Genomic DNA, 20,706 nt, shown 5'->3' with positions numbered 1-20,706 from the left:
GTGAAAACAATATTGTCGATATTAATTATGCCTTGTACTATTCTAACTTGGACGCAAGGAACTTATGAATAAATTAGATATTAGGAGTCGAAGTCACGATGAGGGTCAAAGATTCTTTATTAATCAGCGAATTTAGTGTATTGTTTGAATTTGCTTCGTCCATTAAATTATGGATTCTCTGGACTTTATGTTGAACCCACTCACCCACGTCGAAATCTTGTGGACAGTGTGGAGCGTTCGTGTGCTAAAATTTACGATAGTCGTCATGAAGTTGTCAAATTTACGGTATTTTTAGATGAATAATGCTTTACTAAAAACGAGTTTTTCAACAATGTTTTTTTGAGCAACGAGTTTTCAACAATGTTTTTTTAGGAAGGAGATTTCAACAATGTCCTTTTTAACAATGCTTTTTAACAATGTTTTTAACAATGTTATTTTCAACAGTGACTTTTCCAGCAATTTTTTAAATTAACAATGAGCTTTTTGCAACAACTCGCAAATCGAAAGGGACTTCCAACAATTTTCCAATTGACAGGGATTTTCAACTCTTTTCAATTGACACTCTTTAAACAATTTTCCAATTGACAGAGATTTTCTACAATATTCTAACTGACAGAGATTTTCTACAATTTTCTAACTGACAATGAGTTTTCCACAGACACTCAAGTAAAGAGAATGTTTCCAACTACACTCAAGTCAACAATGAGTTCTCAAATGAATAATAGATTTCATATGGAAATCTCATATGATCACTCGCTCAATCTATTGGTCACTAACACAGTCTATTGGTCACCCACTCAGACGAAATGTCAGGGGGTGAAATGTAATGGGGACGAAACGTACCAGGGCGAATGTCGGGGACGAAATGCCAGAGGTAAAATTTTGGGACACTCCCCCCCCCCACCCACCCCATTCACAGGGTTCCAAGGGCTACTCCTTAAGCCTCGTGATGGCAAAGCCAGGAACCAGCAAAAACTCATATTCTGGTCTGGGTGCGATCTTGATCGGTACATATTTCCTATCCATCCTATATAGCGCTCATCAAGACGTAATCATGTAGGCCTACCAATTTTGAAACAGAACTCCGAAAAGTCGTCCATAAGTTCAATCATAAAGAAATAGAAGTCGTTATCTTTGAGAATCGCATCAGATTTTATTCGTCATTAAGAAACTAATTTGAATAGATTTCCACACAGGCAATGTCCGATTCGGGTATGACATCATTACTATTCGCGCCAGACTTCCTGGCTATCCATAAAGACCCTATACGCAAGAGAATTGGGGTGGAAATTGGAGATTGTGTGTGTGTGCATGTGTTGCGTTCAGGTTGATCTTGAGAGGTGGGTACTTGGATGTTTCATTGTAGAAGGGGAAAAATAACTCACGCGAATCTCGCGTCCCGTCGTCTCCTGTAATGATTCTCGTAGTTTTTCAGGGGACAAATGGATCTAGTATGATCTTACACTCATTTCAAATAAACGAAACAATTTTGAAAGAAAACAACGCAAGTTGATGATGGCGATAGACGGGGGAAATGATGTCATCTTCACGCGATAGGTCATTGTTGTCTATAGTAGGAAGCATAGAAATACTAGAGCGGGCTCACATCCAGCACCTCGTAAAGATAGAAGGCCTTCGCACGCTGCTCGTGACGTCACTCAAGTAGTCCATCCTCACTCAGAATATTCAGAGAAAAAAAAAATTCCGCTGCACGTGCTACTATCATCGTTGTGCGGGAAAGAAACGATCTCGGCGCAGAGTTGGCGATTTCTATGCCCCCACATCCAATCGTCGTGCAGTATTTCTGAGAGAACCTGGAAGATTCTACGCCAAAATAAGAAGAAACGAAGTAGGAGGCTGTGGTTCAAAATGTGGCAAACTTTCTAGGTGGTCTTACCGGACTACTCTTATGACGTGCAGATGAACTTGGCAACCCGTGCGGAAGCCTTCTATCTCTAGGAGGTGCGGGCAATAGTGGCAACACTTGTGAACCCAGTACTGTTATTCCATCCCATACACAGTGCCGTCTTAATGCATGGGCCTACCCGGCCTCAAGAGAATCGGGGCCCCTAAAGAAGGAGAAGCCGTTGAAATTTTAGAGAAATTGCCCGGGACTCAGAAAAATCACTTGTCCTGGGGACCTATGATACTCTTAAGACGGCCCTGCCTATACATAGGAATTTATCATAACATCACATCCACCATTACCGAACACTGAGTGACGACTGACGTCAACATTATCGCTTGATGAGCCCGGCCGTATCTTTAGATGCTATGCTCTATAATTCACTGGCAACTGAAAATGAGATTAGCGCACGGGTTTCCAACTGGTGTTCCGCTGAACCCTGGGATTCCGTGGTTACATTTTTTTGGGTACCACATTCAAGCTGTACCGCATAAGCCTTAAAAATCCTGGAACTCGGAGAAATTCCAAAGAAGAAAACTATTGGTACTGGTATTCGCAAAGCTGTTCTTTTTTTTGTTTTGAATTTTAACGAGATAGTGTCGTTCAAAAAAAAATCCAGATGATCACCTGAATCACTAACGTTAAGCGTGTGCAAGTGTGTGAGTGAATAAAAAATAACCTCTGGTGAGCGAAGGAACGAAAACAGGGACTTAAAGGGTGTGTGTGTGTCAACCATCGAAAGAGTGACATTTAGACACAGAGGCATATTTACGGTAAGGGGTAGAACAAAGCGGGTCCACACGCTGCTAATTTGGAGGAATGAGTAGTCAAGGAAACTATACAAGAATGGGTGAACGGCGATAAAATTTGCATAGCTCACAGTGACAAAACTACAAATCTGCCTCAGAAGGGTGTAAGGCCCTCGTCGTAGGTCCCTAAATGAGATTATGTGAGCTAAATTATGTGAGCCTCACCAATCGCTTGAATTGCCGGGTGGAAATTATGTGAGCCTCACCAATCGCTCGAATTGCCGGGCTCAAACAGCAAGCTTTCTCTCGCATATCGAGTATGAAAATATGTAGTAATATTGTCACACCTTGGAACCCCTGCTGCCATCTGTATGAAATATTAAAAAAATTAAAAAGTACAAAACATCAGTCTGCTTAAAAATCATGCTGAGCTGAATAAAAAATTTTACTTTGGTGGTATAAAGGATCCTTTTTATTTTCCAGACAGTGGGTATATTCTCTTTAATGTCACCTGTACAGAATCTGTTGTTTCTCTGCTCACAGAATTTAGATATCTGTGCGGAATGAAAAATTATCATGCCCACCTTATACAATACAGGAAATTTTTCTCCGCTCAGCAAAAACTCCATGTACACGGAAGCATTCTCAGCAGTGTTCAGCAATGCGCATCTCGTTGCGTGATTAACGCGTCAAAATTCAATTGTTTCCTCCAAATTTTGTTGAGGAGTGAAAATGCTCCTTCAAATTCTGGGTAATTTATTTTAAAACACATAGTTATATATATTTCTTTGTTTCTCATGAAAAAATATCACCTTTTTCAATTTTGGAGAGGAGTGAAATTTCTCTGTAAAACAATTTTTTCGGATAATAATGATTCTCAGTCATTCTCACAACAAACGGGGGAAACATAAAATTGTATCAGTCAAAATTTATCTTCTAGAAAATTACTTTTCAATCCATTATGTATTACATTGAGAAACATCACTAAACGGGAACCCTGTCTGCCACCTATCAAATAAAAAAAACACAATAATATGATTCTTCGATTAGAATGCGTGTTTGGAATCCCCATTAATTTCTAATGCACTGAGTTGAAACAGAACTTTGTTACCTGTATTACATTTTTGATGTTATTGCTGGGGTTTTTGCGTCACGACTCCCATGTGATGTTTTTCCCCCCCATTCCACTTGCAATAGATGTTGCTAGCTGCAAATTGTGTGAACTGTGATGACATTTGCCTGCTTATAGCCAGATCACGACTTTTAACCAATTTGACCAGTTCTTTTTACATACACTACACATTCATGCAAACACATATCTATCTACAAACATGCACAGATTTTCTTCTTCACAGGCCTTCTTGGCCAGTTTTTACGCCGGCAGTTGGCCCCCGCGGGCTGGGAATCGGCTCAAAGTTCAATTCTGGTCTGGTAAGTCACCAATTCCAATTAAAAAATCATAACAGTTGTGTTTTTTATTTGATAGTTGGCAGACGGGGTTCCGGATTAATGATGCTTCTCAATATCATGCATAATGGATTTTAAAAAGTCATTCTCTGGAAGGCATGGTTTTACATAAAATTTTACCTGTACCCGTTTATTGGTTATGGACAAAAGTGACAAAGAGAGGCATCAATTTTTTTCATGGTGAATAAGTTCCACACAAAATATGAACGTTTAAAACCTGAGAATGCTTCTCCATGTACATGGAGTTTTTTTGCTACGTAAAAAAAAATTCCCTATATTGTATAAGGCAGTACCGTAACTAGTCATTCCTGTGCAAAAAATATGAATTTAGGCCCATTCTGGGCTCCCCTTTCAAGTGGGCCCTGTGCGGGTGCACCTGTTGCACTTGCCTAGTTACGGCACTGGTATAAGGTAGCATGTTATTTTGTCATTCTGCTTTGATTTCGAAATTCTGTGCGCAGAGAAACAGGTCTGTACAGGTGAAACAAATAGGAGTGTGCCCCTATCTGGAAAAAATATAGGGGGCACATTACTCTTGGAGCCAGGCCCCTACATTGAGATCTTTGGTGGAGGGCCTGCTCTATATTGAATTTAGACTAAAAAAAAAAATACCAGGTTTTTTTTCTGGGCCCTTGTGCTAGAGCCCTGCCAGGGCTACCCTTGAAGGGCCATGGTGTTCACTTGAACCATTGAAGATAGATGCTTGATTACGTACTTAAGATATATAATCACCAACAATACAGATGATAAACCCTATGAATACGTCCTATGATTCAATGATTGACATCATGATGATTTCAGTGAAAGCATAAGTCAGAGTTCTTGCACGAGAGCTCTTATCCTGATGTTGGTTATAATCAAAGAGCGATTCGTGAATATGCCTCTCAATACGATGACAGGCCTCCAACTTCGTGAGTCCTAACCTTCAGTTCAATCGGTCACGGCACGGAGACCCATGGCCCCCTACATCCTGCAGTAGAGATCTAAATTTTGCAGAGGAATGTGTACGAGTTGCGGGTTCGGTTTAGTAGTAGTAGTTGTAGTAGGGCCCTAGGCTGAGATCTTTGGTGGGCCCCAGGACAGACTCTTCACTGGTCCGTCTGTAATGAAATTTTTGCGTGAAAACAGAAATGATGAGAATCATCTCGGGTCCCGGGCTGGAGCCCTACTAGCCCCAACCCCTTGTGAGGGGCCATGCAGGGACCTTAGTTAAATAGGGGGGTTCCATGATAAGATCTGGCACTGTGATTTGTGGCAATAAATATGAAAATAAACCGTTCAATGATTAGTGCTTTGATGTACACTTTTATAAAACGAAAATCTGTCTGAAGCAGAATATTATTTTAGTCGTTTGATGTTCTGTTTCTTACATTAACAGCAGAGACTTACGCAGGGGACAATATGGAACCCGTTCAAGAGGAACAAACCCCCAAGCGGACCATAAATTTGAAAATAGTTGAATATTTCGATAAAATATGTATCGGAATGGAATACTTTTTCATATGCTATTTTAACTTTTTTACATGTTAATTTTAATGCTTTTTGCTGGGTGGAAACTCAAAATTTCTTCGGAAGACAATTTTTCTACCCCCTCCAAGCCTTTTGTGCCTCGTCCACAGGTCGATCCTGTCTACTTACTTCCCGGATTAAGAGGTGGTGATTAAGCCTTCTTTTATTTTACCCTGGGCCTATGATGCTGCAGTTTTTGTTTTGGATAAGTATTCGAATATTTGTCTGGGTTCTCTGTAGAGCACTCTCATTGTCTTCAAGGATTCTACGCTGGGAACCCCTGAATTAGAGGGATATGGTGTTCCCTAAAAATTAAAATTAATCATACAAACTTGTGTATATATATATATATATATATACATAGTTTTATCATAATAGATTATTTCCTACTCTTTACGCACTGTTGTACAGGGTGTCCCATAAACTCGTAAATAGTTTTAAAGCTCATGAAAATTGAAGGAATCGATATACAGCATTTGAATGCGGTTTGCGAAAAAGTTGTTCTCACTAAAGGGAGATTTTTTTTTGTAGCCGAAGCAAAAAAGTAGTTAATATTTTTTTCTACAGAGGACGCTGCAGGAAAGTAAATCAGTAGTGATTAGACCTGAACCTTTCTTCAGTCTCTTCTGTGTCCGAAATGTTCGTAAAGCTTTAGCCAGTGATTCGTGGCTGAGATAAAACAACTTTACCAATGGTGCTTTATTCACCAATGTCAACATCACAATGAAACCTTATGCAAGCGGCTAGTAACAGGAAAATTTAGAAATTAGTTGACAATCGTACACCCTGTGTTTTATTACTTTGGTTTGGCATATTTCCAGCGATTTGCTTTCCTGCAGCTCCCTCTATCGACAAACGTTTAACTATTTCTTTCTTTAAGGGAGACCTGGGCTAGTTGGGTTTTTACTTTTTGATTTTTTTATTTTTCCCTGGGATATTTACAGCAAATATGACGGATGTCAAGGATTTTCTTGTCTTCTAGCTGTGGAGCAGTTATCACGTCGCAATCGAAAAAAAAAATATTTTTGAACATAGGTGGCAATTTGTGGAAGGTTTGGCAATTTCCAGTGCAGCAGTTACAATTCGGATCCGGAAAAATTTTAAAAACCGTTCAAATGGTTAAATAATCATATCATGTAACCTTTTCAAATCTTACCCCCGAAGATTGCTCAAGGGTGCACTGGTCAAGAACCAGGGCCGCAACTGAGAAGGGGGGAGCAGGCAGGTCTCTTGACCCGAAGGGTGCCAATTTCATTCTGAAACTTTTCCTTCAATATTACAAGGGGCGTCAAAATGTGCGCTTGTTCCGGGTGACCAAGCATCTAGTTGCGCGGCACTGTCAAGAACTACTTGTTTAAAGTTGAAAGAATATTTTTTTGGGAAATTTTGAAACCGCTACTATGATTTATTTTTTTGCACTAGCCCAAAATTGTCTCAAATTTCAGCTCTCAACAGTTTTGTTTCTCTCGAGAGGTGTCCAATCACAACATCGATATTTTCCACCATCTAATAACTGAAAGTATTGATGAAGCTGTCGGTACGTCTACTTTTGTGTAGTACACGAAAGTGTGATGCAATAAATCCTTTTACAGGGGAAGAAACATTCAACTGAATTTTTTTGATTAGTCAACTAATAAGCTATTATTATATACAACGAATAAGAAGTACATTTTATGATAATATTAACATTGTCGATTTAGAAGAGACTTAACATCATAAGTTTGGTGGTACGTGATGGCTCTATAGCAGAGGTGTTCTGATAAAAGTATAAATATGATAAATGGCTAAGCTGACCATATTTCATTTATAAAAAAAATATGGGGAATCGCGATCCATGCAGGTTATCATCAGCTATCTCTTAAAACTGTCAGAGGAAAGTGAAGTTTCTACAGCCAAGAATTTTTCAAAGGCTAGTTATGTTGTCAATTATAGCCAAAAGAAAATGTTAAAGATAAGTAAAATCACCAATTAAAATCCAAAAAACTGTCAAAGGCAAATAAAGTTGAAAATTGCGGCCAAACAATTATCAAAGGAGACGGCAATAATTTATACAAGTCAGGAATTTTCAATTTCATGATTTCGCAAATTCTAGTAAGCCTCGTTGAAAATCAAAACACATCTTATTGACACATTTCGGCACGACCAAACATACGAGAGTATCCCGTAAATACGGTTCATATGGTCACCCTATATATACAAGTTTCCGGCCCCCGAGCAGAATTATCGCATATCTGGTCCACGGACTGAAATATTTGTGCAACTCTGTACTCTACAATGATACTATTTTATTCGTCCTCAGAACGTTACTGTAACGAGATTACTCTGTATTCGAAGTTTAAGAATATGCTTCCTAAGGTAAATTAGTGTTTCGTCGGTTTTCTAAAAAATAACATAAAGCTTTGATTTAAATGCGCTTAGTTTGCAAAACTCCGATTGTGTCTACATTTGAGGACTCGCCTTCGAAAATAGCGCCACAAAACAGATCCACGTGGTCATTCCACGGCGCATGCGTATCACTCCGTCTCCAGTGGAGTAATGGGAAGGCGTGCGAGTGGAGTAATTGAAGGGGACAGTTCATAACAAGCCGAGACACGCCACATGTGGATGAGAGAGAGTCCGTTCCATCGTCCTCGTCGTCGTCTACCTTAATTTGCCGTTGGATGTCCCCGAGACAATCTCACGCCAATACAAAAGGTGGAAGAAAAATTTATTCGCTCCACCCATTCATGGTTTCCTAAAAAAAACCGAAAAAAACCGAACAAGAAACTACGTCTTCCTTGACGTCGGTATTGCAGCAGTGGCGGAGAGATGCTGGAAGATCAATGGCGTGGGAGGAGTGAATAAAAGTTCTGCGATTCTCTTTGGCCGGCCGAGAATCATCTCAAAGACGTTGTTGGAACGGAGGGGGAAAAAGAACACGAGGAGGAGTTGCTGCTGCTGGTGGTGGTGGTGGATGAATTGTAGTTTAGGGACTCTGGAAACGTTGGGACCGTTTGGGTCCGAGATCTTATTCGGCGTCGTCCCATTCGCTCAAGGAATCCCGGGAAGTTCGTACGGCGCATGCCTTTTTCTTTAGGTGGGATGTGACACCGTTCAAGAGACGTGCATCTTGATCCGCCTACATCTTCAATCTCCTTCTTAAGGACTCCGCCTTCCTTTTCGGGATCCTTGTTCCGGAACATCCTCTGTTTTTCCGGACAACAACGCAAACGAACGACGACCGCCCGCTCTCTTCAGGCAACGTCCCAAATCACGCAGGTAAGTCATCTAATTACAAATCCATTATATTTCATTACAATAAGAAATTTCAAGAAGCATAAAACATTTATATACAGTCGTCCCCATTAACATCCATTTCGCAAAAGCGGTCACCCTTTTTTTACGAGTAATAATTACCTTTTATTTTAACCCTTTAAAAAAGGGACATTTACAGCAGAAATCACTAAACCCCCTTTAAAATACCGGATATTTTTTTGTTTTTTAATGAAACATTACAAATTTGATTGAAACGTTTTTCCAATTTTCAGCAGGTGGAAACTGAGGGTATAGGAAAAGAAGTGTTTCATTGAGAAGTCAAATTCACAAAATATCTGGGCTTGCCGGAACAACAGGTTTTTAAGGAGGCGAGATATCTCGTCAATGCCGTTCAAAGGGTTGACGTCTTCAACAAGAACCCTCTTTTTTTTCCGGTCATCACTTTTACGGACGATTTTCTCTGTCCCGTCGGTGTCCGCAAAAGAAGGGTTTTACCGTGTTTTCCGAATTAACCAAAATAATTTTTTATCATCGCGTTTGTATGATTTGTATTGTGTTCTAAAGTATTCTATAAGAAAAGTACCGCCTCGTGTGATGTTAAATTTTCTACATTTAATGTTGTTTTTTTGTCGGCGTTTCTCATCGTTTTAAGACTCAAGGACCATTAAAATGTTTGATACAGTTCAATGGTTTAACCTAAGGGTTCTTAAACTATGCCTCGTATCAATTCCCTTTCAGATCCACTCATTACGCCACTGTTTCCACTAATTTTTATTTATGCCTAGGTAACCTAGGCCATAGCCCTAGAGTCTTGTTGGGCCCATGCATTAGATGGATAAATAATTGTAGAGATTTGTCTCGAAAGAAAATATTAACATGGTGGGCAGCTTTTAAAGTTGTTATACATGTATGTCTACGTGATTGATTCACTGAAAATCAGAAATGTAATTTTTTTTTTTACAAATATTTCGTATATTTATCAGTATCGTGATGTTACTGGGACATTTAATTAGTCCAGTGATGACTGAATTCTTGCTGCTCTCCTTCACGTCACAAGATTGGTCAGGGGGAGCCGCAAGTAATTTTTTGATTATGAAACTAATATTTTGACGCTGGAATATCATGACACTGGAAATGTAATGATTCACTTCCAGTGTTACAGTGAAAAGATTGCGATATTTTCGAAGGGGCATATCTAGATACTGTGTCTGATAGAGTTTTAAGGCAGTTAAATTAAAAAATTTCATTCTGTACGTCGTCAATATCATTTTAAAATCTTGTTATTGCCGAGTTTAATATATCAAGGTCCGTTACGTCAGCTCCCTTAGCATCTGTTTAAGAAACGAATTTCGTGTTAATCCTTTAGTCTACCACATTATGAAAAATAAAAAGAAAATAATGATAACAAACAAAAAAAAAATATATATATATAAAGACTGTATAATGATAATAAATAATGATAACGATAATAAATTATTTACATAATATTAGTTATTATGTAAATTGTTTGGTTGGTCAATTTAAATATAATTAAAGGCAAAAAAATTTTGTTTTTAAAAGATTAGTTGGTACATAACCAATTTTCTGACCTTTTACTTTAAAGTACCCGTCAGTAGATAAAAGGTTAAAATCCCATTTGTGCTGTGTCTGATATTTCACAGCCCCATGCGGCTGCAACTTTGGAAGCTGTTAAAAAAAAAAAACTGTTTTAAAATTCCTTTTTCGTTGTGTCGAATATTTTACGGCCCGTTCAATCTGTATCTTTAGCGACTGTTTAACCCTTTAAGAGGCATCGACGAGATATCTCGTTTCGTTGAAATACTCTTATTTTAGCATTGACTTAGCCTAGATACTGTAAAAGCGGATTTCTCGATGGAACACTTTTCCCTATACCCTTTAGTTTGCACTTGCTGAAAATCAGAAGAAAGTCATTAAAAAAAGATGTGGCATTTTTTGAAGGTGGGGGGGTGGGGGGAAGGGAGGGGGGTGGTTAGTGATTTCTGCTGTGCTGCTCAAAGGGTTGAGAAACGAATGTCATTTCCGTGTCTAATATTTTACGACCACGGACATGGACCGGTCTTATGAAGGGGAGAAAAATCTGTTTAGTTTTTACCCTTAACCCATTCGCTTACAAGCTATCGGTAAGAAATTCGGAAGATCTCTATTTGATGAATCGGTGATAAAATCTGGTAACTTTGTTCTAAACTAACAGCACGTTAGGAAGAGGAAATAGAAGAGAAGGGAAAAAATTAGAAGAAAAAAAAACAAATGAAAGGAAAACAATAGCATAGATAAATAGATAACAGAGCAGGTACGAAGTAAATCTCTTTCTTCACCCTCCCTTACCTGTTCTCTTTCACTCTTATGTGTATATAGTAGAAGAGAATACATCGCTATGACGAGGAGAGAAGAAAGAAAACGGAGAAAACTTGTTTGAATTTATAACACTGGCGTTTGGAGGAAACATTTCACCCTTGATCGTAAATTACGTAGTTAATCTGATTAAATCGTTAGCGATTTCCAATCTCTCGAAACATTTAGATTGTGCTTCTACACCAGAGGTCTTCAACCTTTTTACAATCGCGAGCACTGCCTGTACCCATCATCAAAAGAAGAGCACCCTTACAGCAAGTTTAATACGAATGCATGAAACGACGATGATTTCAATTCTTGAATGCAATTCCTCCGAGGTGTTTAATTGCAACGTTGATCTCAAGTGTTCGCGAGCACGAAATCGGACACGAGCATCGAGTATTCTGTATACTTCAGGGAGCATCGTGGTGCTCGCGAGCAACGGGTTGAAGATGCCTGTTCTACACCTTTAGCAACTGTTTAAGAAATATATTATATTTGAGAAAATACCTAATTTTCTGCGTCTAATATTTTACTTCCCGGTGCTGCTGCACCCTCCTTATCACCAGTTCAAAAAAAAAAACCATCAATGTCGTTTTAAAATCCCGTTTTTGTTGTTTCTGATATTGGCCCGTTGCGTTTGCATCCCTTTGGCAACGGTTTAAGAAACCAACGTCAATTTGAAATTCCATTTTGCCTTTTAATGAAATCAATATCAATTTCAAATAGCTTTTGTCGAGTCTAATATCTCATTGCCGCACCCCTTAGTACCTGTTTAAAAGGCATCGACGCCGTTTTTTAAAACGTTTTCTGACCCTGCCCACACACCAAAACCGTCGGAAGGCGCACGCACGCGGAGAAACAGACAATCGGAAAAAGGAGGACGGGCCCATTGTCTTACACGCATCCTTCTTGGATCGTGACGTTGCTGTCTTATTGTAGCCAACTGGATTTTCTTTGGCTAAACCTTCTTTCAAAAGCACCGCCTCCCTTTGGTGTTTTTCTTCCAAGACATCAACCGCTATTTGAGGAAAAATCCGAGACGGCGCAAACACGAGTTCAGAAACGGTCCCCGCCGCGACACACATTATTGTTTATTATTATAATCATTTAGGTAAAATTATCTGAGAATTTTTGATAATAAAAAGTTAATGTTTTCTTCTTATTTCGGTACAGGTGCGTTCTAGATAATAACAGTAATAAATAATTTAAAAAAAAAATGCTGATCAAGTAAAACTGAGAATGAGGACGTTTGTGTGTCGTCTATTCCGCGAAAAAATAGACGAGACACTAAAATAAATAATAATAATAAAAAAAAATTAACCTTTTTTCTGCGACGTCCTCGATTTCGAGCCAAAGCTCAGCGTTTCTGTTAATCCATTTCCATGTACATAACATGCGTAGACATAGAGACACTCGAGTCGAGTCGTAGAATTGCCCTCATTGCCCAAGAGAGATGCATCTCGCCACCATTTCTGTTTTGCTTTTTATATTGCAATATTGAGAATTACTCAATCCAGAGAGAGAGAGGAATCATCATCAACCCCAGACACACCAAAAACAGTGTGTCTCTCTGTTTCTTTCTCTTCGAATTTTTTTATTAGTCCCAAGAGGCCGTTATAGAAGGCCGTTTCCAAAAGAGAGGGGGAAAAAAAGGCCTTATAATTGCGAGAATTTACAGGGACGGGCCCGGATGGCCTTTTTTAAGTGCATTCTGATGTTTCGCTTGTTTTAAATATTAAATCGACGATGACGAGATGGGAATTTGGAGAATGCAGGGTTTCATACGAAGTCCGATAGAAGCTTCCAGGCTGTAGAGTCTGTTTTGACCTCGGACAGCCGCACCAGGACCGTACTGAAATTTAAAAAAAAATTAAAAAATTAGGAAAAACGAATTGAATTTTCAGTGTGTGTCCTATTAATTTGTAAATAGTTTAAAAATTCTTAAAAATGGAAGGAATTGGTATATTCGAATGCGATTGTTCCTGAACAACGGATAAAATTACTCAAATTTCGCTGGAAATGTCTAAAATAGATATAGTCAAAACGTTTCAAACAATTTCGCCTAGGCACATAGGCGTATACAGAAGAAGAAGCCGATCGCCTCCCGTTCTATGGAAAAATCGTACAGAGTGTCCCATAAGGTCTCCAACTTCAAGGCGCGAATGCGAGCCGATCTCCCCGTTAAAAAGTCTCGCCACAGAGAGCAACAGGCCTACAACGACAAAATTATTCAGTCCTTTCACTTCAGCCATAGTGAGAAAAATTGGTGGCGGATGGCAGCACACTGCACATAACAAGCATTACACAGAAACAAATTTCACGTCAGGTTCACAACACTTTCACACACATTCCAACATGTACCAATTCTTTAGAAGTTCCGTAGAGAAATATGAACGAGGTGCATGTGTAGTTTAGTAGTAGGGGGTCCCATAAATTCGAAAATAGTTTAGAAATTCAGAAAAATTGAAGGAATTGGTATATTCGAATACGCATTGCGAGAAAGTTATTCTCAAGGATGAGTAGTTTTTGGTATGGGGGAACTAAACTTCAAAGTTTTGTCGATAAAGGGCACTGAACGAAAGAAAATTGCAGAATTCTGTACCCGAACCTTTCTTTAATCTCTTCTGTGTCCCAAAACACTCGTAAAGCTTCAGCCGGTAATTCGGGCATAAAAGAGCTTCACGGATAGTGCTTCATTTGTTATCATCACAATGGAAAACCTTATGTAAGTGCGAGTAATAGGAAAATTCAGAAATGAGCTGTTCATCATACACCACACATATGGTAGGGCTCTGATTTGCATATTTCCCAGTAATTTGCAACATCTTCTATCGACATAAATTTGAACTAATTTTTTTTGAACTCAAAAAAAAAAAAAAAAACCCTTTCGGGAGAATAACTATTTTTACAAATGGCTTTCTCAAATATACCAATTCAGGTACAAGTTAATATACAGAATTCTGACTTGCTTAAGTGCAGTGCCCTCTATCGACAAAAAATATAACTTGAGTTTTTTTTCCTTACCAAAAAAAATACCCTTCGTGAGAATAACTTTTTCGCAATCCGCATTCGAATATACCAAGTTGTTCAATTTTTCTGAATTTCTAAACTACTTTTGAATTTATGGGACACCCTGTACGAATTTCCCACAGAACGGAGGCGATCAGCTCCTTCTGCTGTATACGCCTATGTGTCTAGGCGAAATTGTTCGAAACGTTTTGACTGTCTATGTTAGACGTTTCCAGTGACATTTCAGTAATTTCATCCGTTGTGCAGAAAAGGCCGTCGGAGTCTGGCACTCATCGAATAAAATTCATTCCTCTGTCAGTTTTGACGTCATCTAAGCGTTAAGATGCCACTGGTTCTACTGGACTGTTAAAGTAGTAATTTTCCACTATATATTTTCTGTTAAAAACTTTATTTCTTCATATCCTATATGTTTTCCCCACACAGATCTATTTGGCCAGGAGTCCTTTACCAGACGGGGTGTCCGGCGTGTAAATAATTGTGGAGTCCTCCCCTTCCTCCTCGTGTATTTCAGCTATACATTTTAGTCAAATGGCTTGTACGTTGTATCGAGTTGATGGTTGTCTTCATGGGGAGAACGACGCGAATGATTCGATACTTGCGAGCTCGGGGCAAGGGAAGTTAACACTATAAATCTTTGCTAACTTTTCCGGCGCAACTCTGCCTCTTTTGAGGTAACGGAAGTAAGGTGCTTTGCATCAGTCCAGGGTCCGAAGCCCTCTAAGCGTTGGGCCTATAGCGGCCGCAGTTGTTGCCCCCCCCCCCCCCCACGAGGTCGTCTCTGTCTGCGGGGGATCCCCTTCCATACTTATCATCAGAACCACCCTCACCAGACGCTGGGCACGGAATAATAGTGAGGCTTCTTGAAAATTTCGGGGTAATAAAAATGTTGAGTGCCAATTTTGTCCTGGAATATATATTCAGAATTAATTGAAAAGAAATAATTCCAGAATTGATTGAAGAAACAAGCCCTGAATTAATGAAAGAAATAATTCCAGGATTAATGGAAATTCAGAATTAATGAAAAAAATAATTCTAGAATTGACGAAAGAACTCAATAATTCACTCCCCCCCCCCCCGTTGGGTTAGGGAGCTCTGGGCCCTTTGAGCCCACGAAAGAAATCCTTTCAGTCACTCGGGTAAAACATCTACTCTTGTGCCCCTCCCCCTCTACGATTTTAGATGTCAAAAGGGGGGATGCATATTGTACCCTTAGCACCAATTACCTTCCCTAGATATGACTCCGGGCCCCTTCACGAGACAATAAATTTCTTCAAGATTAATTTTTATTTTTAGTAGTTGACACTCAGACCACTTTTTTAATATATATAATAGCCAGAAAGCGTGTGGTCCTGTGCGACAGGTGCGGTCACATACTCATAAGGCTCTGCCTTTCATGACTTCCCTTCCCACTTGATTTTCATCCGTGGCCTCTTGAGTCCCATGACTGCAATGCGGGAGCCACACGGTCTTCCCGGGTTGAAAATCACTGATACAGACAAAAAATTTGCAACAATTCCGCGCGGACAGCGGCTCTACGTCCCGGAAGCTTCTTCTAGTTGAGATACATAGTACTGTGGGTACTTCATCCCATGATAATGTAGGAATTGCTTCAATAAAACTCTCAAATAAGAACTTATTACTGTCTTCCATCTATTGTTTTAAGAACTCGCTAAGTCTTTGCTAAGTTCCGGGCAAACAGCGCGAGCCTTAATAAGAGGTGTGTGTGTGTGTGGGGGGGGGGGGGAACGAGAAGCGCCCAAAAAGCCTTGGCCAACATCTCTTTCTCCCACGAACCGTATTTATCCGTTCAAGCAAAAGTGGCTCGCGACGATTAATTTTAATTTCTCGCGGCATGTTAATTTGTACTCAGGCGACATGCAAATTAATCTTCGTGAAGTTAAAGGAGTTACCGCCGCTGTGCTTTCTAACTATGTACAAGATTTTCGGTTGTTGCAGGGGGGGCCCTGGCGCGAGCGCGCGCGCGTGTGTGTGTGTAGCTCTTACTCCTCCCAAGTAAATAATGTCCAACGTTAAGAAACAATGGATCAGAGGAAGTCGGCCCGGAAGTAATATCCGGGACGTTCCGTTCTCCGGAAGTTGTTCGGACCGGCCGCGTAGGGTTTTGTTGCGCAGGGGGAAATGCTCTTTCGGTATAATTTTTTTTCGTCCTGGGTTTTTTACTTGTCGGTGTTCTAGTTTCCACCATCATCGCCACCAACTTTTGGGGGCTCCCACTTCGGATGCTCGGTTCCGTTTCTAGAACTCTCTCTCTCTCTGAACCACCATTGTCTATTCTTTGTCTTTCTTGTTTTTTTTTGTTGTATATTTAATAAGGATTTTCGTTTAGAAAATTGACGTTTTTTTTCTTTTGTCTTTTCCCAACGAGCAAAAAATTTAATTGTTTTTCGGTCTCCATAAATTAACAGCCGAGCTTTTTCCCCTCCCATTTAAGTCTTTATTGAATTAGGATTTTTTGGAAAATATTTTACCCGTAGTTTTCCTGGTTTTCGAAAAAGACTATGGTAATAAAAAACATGACAAAATACTCTTTTCACTATCTTTTAAATAATGGCACCCTTGATCGGGTTCCTTAAATGAGAATTATTCAGCGGCTTTTTGCACGTATTTGCTGAATAATGTGAAACTGAACCGCGGTCAGCTGAGGTGCTGTGGAACTGCGTTGCGGGCCACTCAATGATCCGTAAACTTTGCCGCGGGTCACTTAATTGATGTGGAACTGTGATGCAGGTACCTTAATGTGCCCGGGTCACGCATTATCTATAAATGTGCCGTTTAGTTCATTTTCATAGGTTTGAGGTCACGATTCTCATCAGATGACACCGGGAGCCACATTAGGCCCGCTGGTCATGGGTTGAGCATATATGATCTACACTCTTATTTTATTTTGTTGGTTTTGAGGTCTTAACATACAGGGTGTCTCAAAAGTTCTGAAATATTTCAAAAATATGAATAATATATTATGTAATATAAGCATGAATCCCCCATGATATAATGTAAGTGTTTTTTGGAATGAAAATAAAAAAAAATTGGAAACATTCATTTTCACTATAGATGGTGCTGTTCCCCCCCCCCCATTAAAAATTATCACTTTTACCGGCAATTCTACATAATACCCAATTATCGCGTCGTTTATAAAGATGATAAATCGGGGTACGATAGTAAAATTTCAAGTATTTATCAAATTTACCAACGACACTTGGCTATTATGCATAATCGCCGGTAAAAGTGATAATGTTTTCAGTGTTTTTCAAATTCACCAACGATGCTTGGGCGTTATGTAAATTCTCCGGTGAAAGCGATAGGTTTATCAAACTTAATAAGACGAGTTGTAAGTATGCATAATAACCAGTAATTATGTATAATGACTGATTTATCACATTCACCATAACATATATATATATATTATGTATTTATTTATTTGCACATGATGCATTTTTATTATTTTTAACATTATATTTTTATATACAGTATTTTTAAACTTCTATAAGGCATTGGTCCAAACAAAATTAGGTATACAGTCGAATCCCGTTATAACGAACTCCAAGAGACCGGAGAAATCGCTTCGTTATAACGAAATTTCGTTATAAAGGAATTCAATTTGGTTTTGCATTGTTCCGATACAAACTTATCTTTTCACAATTAGAAAAGTGTTCGTTAAAACGAAATTTCGGTTATAACGATATTCGTTGAAACGGGATTTTCTATAAATTTTTCCCTCAATGAAATTTATATTGAACACATTTCCCTAAACGAACAATAATTTACCGAACACATTAACCACAAAATAATATCACGAAAGTGACAATGTATAAAAATCGCTAAATCGGGAGTTGCGTAACGCGTTATGCATAATTTACGCGGAAAGACGCCGGAAGCGCGAAATTCCTATTAAAATCGTAAGAGAAATATCTTTAAGTGTTTTCTCGCGAAGTTTATTTTCAGGAAATGATTTCCTTACCTCTCTCTCTCCCGTTCGTTCTTGAATCTTTTCCGCCGCGACGCGACCATTTTGTCGTAAAGTCGGTGCGGCAACGTCGTTATTATTCTTAAGCAAATGAGAATCTTGCCAAGCCCCATTAGCGATTAATTTACCGCAGACTGAAAATAATATCCTGCGGGAAGGAGGAGGAGGAGGAGGAGGAGGATGGGGAGGCAAGGGCGCCCTACCTCCCTCCCTCGCCGCGATGATTTTACAACTCAATTATCGCCTCGGTTACGACTCTGACGCCCTCCCTCATTCTGCTCCCTCTCAGAGTTTTAATGAAGGAAATCGGAAGGTAAAACGGTGTGTTTGGTCGGTCGCAGATATGCATATGAGCACGAAAAGTGCTCATTTATACATCACGGACCACGTATTAAGATGGGTTAGTGTAAATGTATGCGTGCGGTACGTACATCTTCTTCCGATAGGTGGCGGAGTAGATGCCAAAGTCTCCAGGATAGTCGACACCGAATTTTCTGCGGTTTGAAATTTTGGTTATTGCATAGTCACACTTTCCTTCTAAATTCAAATTTTCATGTTCTTATATAAATGCGAATCGGACTGGGTTCAAAGTCTGGCTTCGCAAAATGGACATGTTTCGGACAGTGGTCACCTGCTAATAATTGTCCTGATAGCAGCAACTGGATTGTTTTCTGTTGGTTCTGGTCTCAGACCACTGGTTATTGTTCTTCCTACAGTCATTCACGAGGAATAAGGACATTGACATTCATTGCTCAGAGCCATCCAAACTTCTTTGTCACGTCTTCCCCCTAGAAAAGAACACATTCTCACAAGGAAAGGGTCTGGGGGTGTCATCCTCAAAAAATTAAGTGCATTGATCTCACCCAGAAACACATTATATATATATATATATATATATACACAAAAAGTTATTGAAAATGACACCTTTCTTTGTCTGTGCAATACTTGACCATGTGTTGTTTGAATGACATCAGAATAAAACTTTAGGGGTTTGCGGGCTTTTTAAATACTTTCTTGGCCTCTGTTGGCGTTCAAAATAATAAGATTTACATTCTTTTTGAGTGATCCATGATAATTTTACTGGGTTTTTGAATATTTTTGTCCTTATTTAAAGGAGTAGAATCAGTGGTAACTTTTTTAAATCTTTTTGAAGACGTCACCTTGGGACTCTTTCCTTGTCGGTACTCTTTCTGTAATGATGGGTATAAATGGCACTTGTGACACCACAAACCTTGAATTATAATATAGAATGCCGGTGTTCTTATTCCCCCTTCATAGAGTAATAAGAACAATAATTAGTAGTTCTGAAAAAAAACAAAAAAAACAACGACATTTTTTGAGAACTATCTCTAGAAACAAAACATATCTATAGGATCGTTTTGAGCAATCAGTTGCCATGTTAGGTAACCTATTCCAACAGAAAATACCCACAGCTTAGGTAAAGTAGAGTTGTCCATAACGTCACAATATGACGCTGAAGTTGAAATTACATGCTTAGAAATCAAAGGGCCGAGTCCATACCAAGAGAAGCAACGACAAATTGATTGATCAGATCCATTAAATTTCAAGAGTGCGTCCGGATATCCCATGATCTTAAAATTCGGGTCAATTTTTTTTTGAATTATTTAAAAAGCTTTGAAATTGTCTGTACTTGCAATTGTGGTTTCGCCGGAGGTGTCTGGGTTCCTCTGAGGGCCGAAGTGCTTACGTCGCTTCTTTCGACAGAACCTGGATGTCTCGCGGTTTTTCCATTTCTCCGTATTTGCAATGAACTTTTTCTTCTTCGTAATAGTTGAAAGATTAACAAATGATCTGGAGCTCTACCAGTTCAAAACTATACATTGCCGCTATTCGGTCATGAAGTTAAGTATCTCGCCACAGAAAGTAAGAAACTTACATCGATACCGATATTCAATTATTACAGTTCATTCGTAGTTTGAGAAATGTCAGCACTAAAAATTCACGCATATCACTATATAGCTCATGGCGGTAGACCAGAGTTGTGCTCGGTGAAAAAAAAAAAAAAACCAGAAAAACTATACATTGCATACTCACGCAGATGGCTGGTAACTTTTTTGTTTTTAGGCAGTGCATAATGGGAAAAAGTTTTCGAGTGATTGAACGAAATATTTTGATGTTAAAATTTAGATAAATCTAATATTAAGTTTATTTCTGAATCTACAAATCCATTTTTTTTTTCATAGAAGCTAAATACCGAACATGAATGCCTAAAACAGCATTGAGCCTGCTCTACAGGGTTTCTATCGATATTGTAATTTAATACGTTCCCCCTATTTTCGTGGAGAAGAATTAAATTTCTCGTAGGATTGAAAGGCAAATTCACATGCGGCCATAAAAACATGAATTATCAGAGCCTTTCACGAAGCTAAACGCTTCTAAATTCATTTCCTATTATTCCGACTATATCCCTACCTTTTTACCCATCAATG

At 39.1% G+C, this 20,706-nt stretch overlaps 1 protein-coding gene across 1 annotated transcript in view; it reads left to right on the top strand.

Moving 5' to 3' along the window:
* Positions 1 to 8,232: 8,232 nt before the first annotated feature.
* Positions 8,233 to 20,706, top strand: part of pros (homeobox protein prospero) — a 236,045-nt gene continuing 223,571 nt past the window's right edge. The window contains exon 1 of the mRNA XM_089235706.1: positions 8,233 to 8,889. The gene's annotated coding sequence lies outside the window, so the exon portion shown is untranslated. The remainder of the gene's footprint in view (positions 8,890 to 20,706) is intronic.

This window comes from Pholcus phalangioides, unplaced genomic scaffold (assembly GCF_987345545.1).
Source record: "Pholcus phalangioides strain wild (caught in Gottingen) unplaced genomic scaffold, Ppha-v1.0 ptg000009l_1, whole genome shotgun sequence".
Classification (NCBI taxonomy): Eukaryota; Metazoa; Arthropoda; class Arachnida; order Araneae; family Pholcidae; genus Pholcus; species Pholcus phalangioides.
Note: the sequence above shows the minus strand (reverse complement) of the source record. Positions and strands in the feature narration are given on the sequence as shown.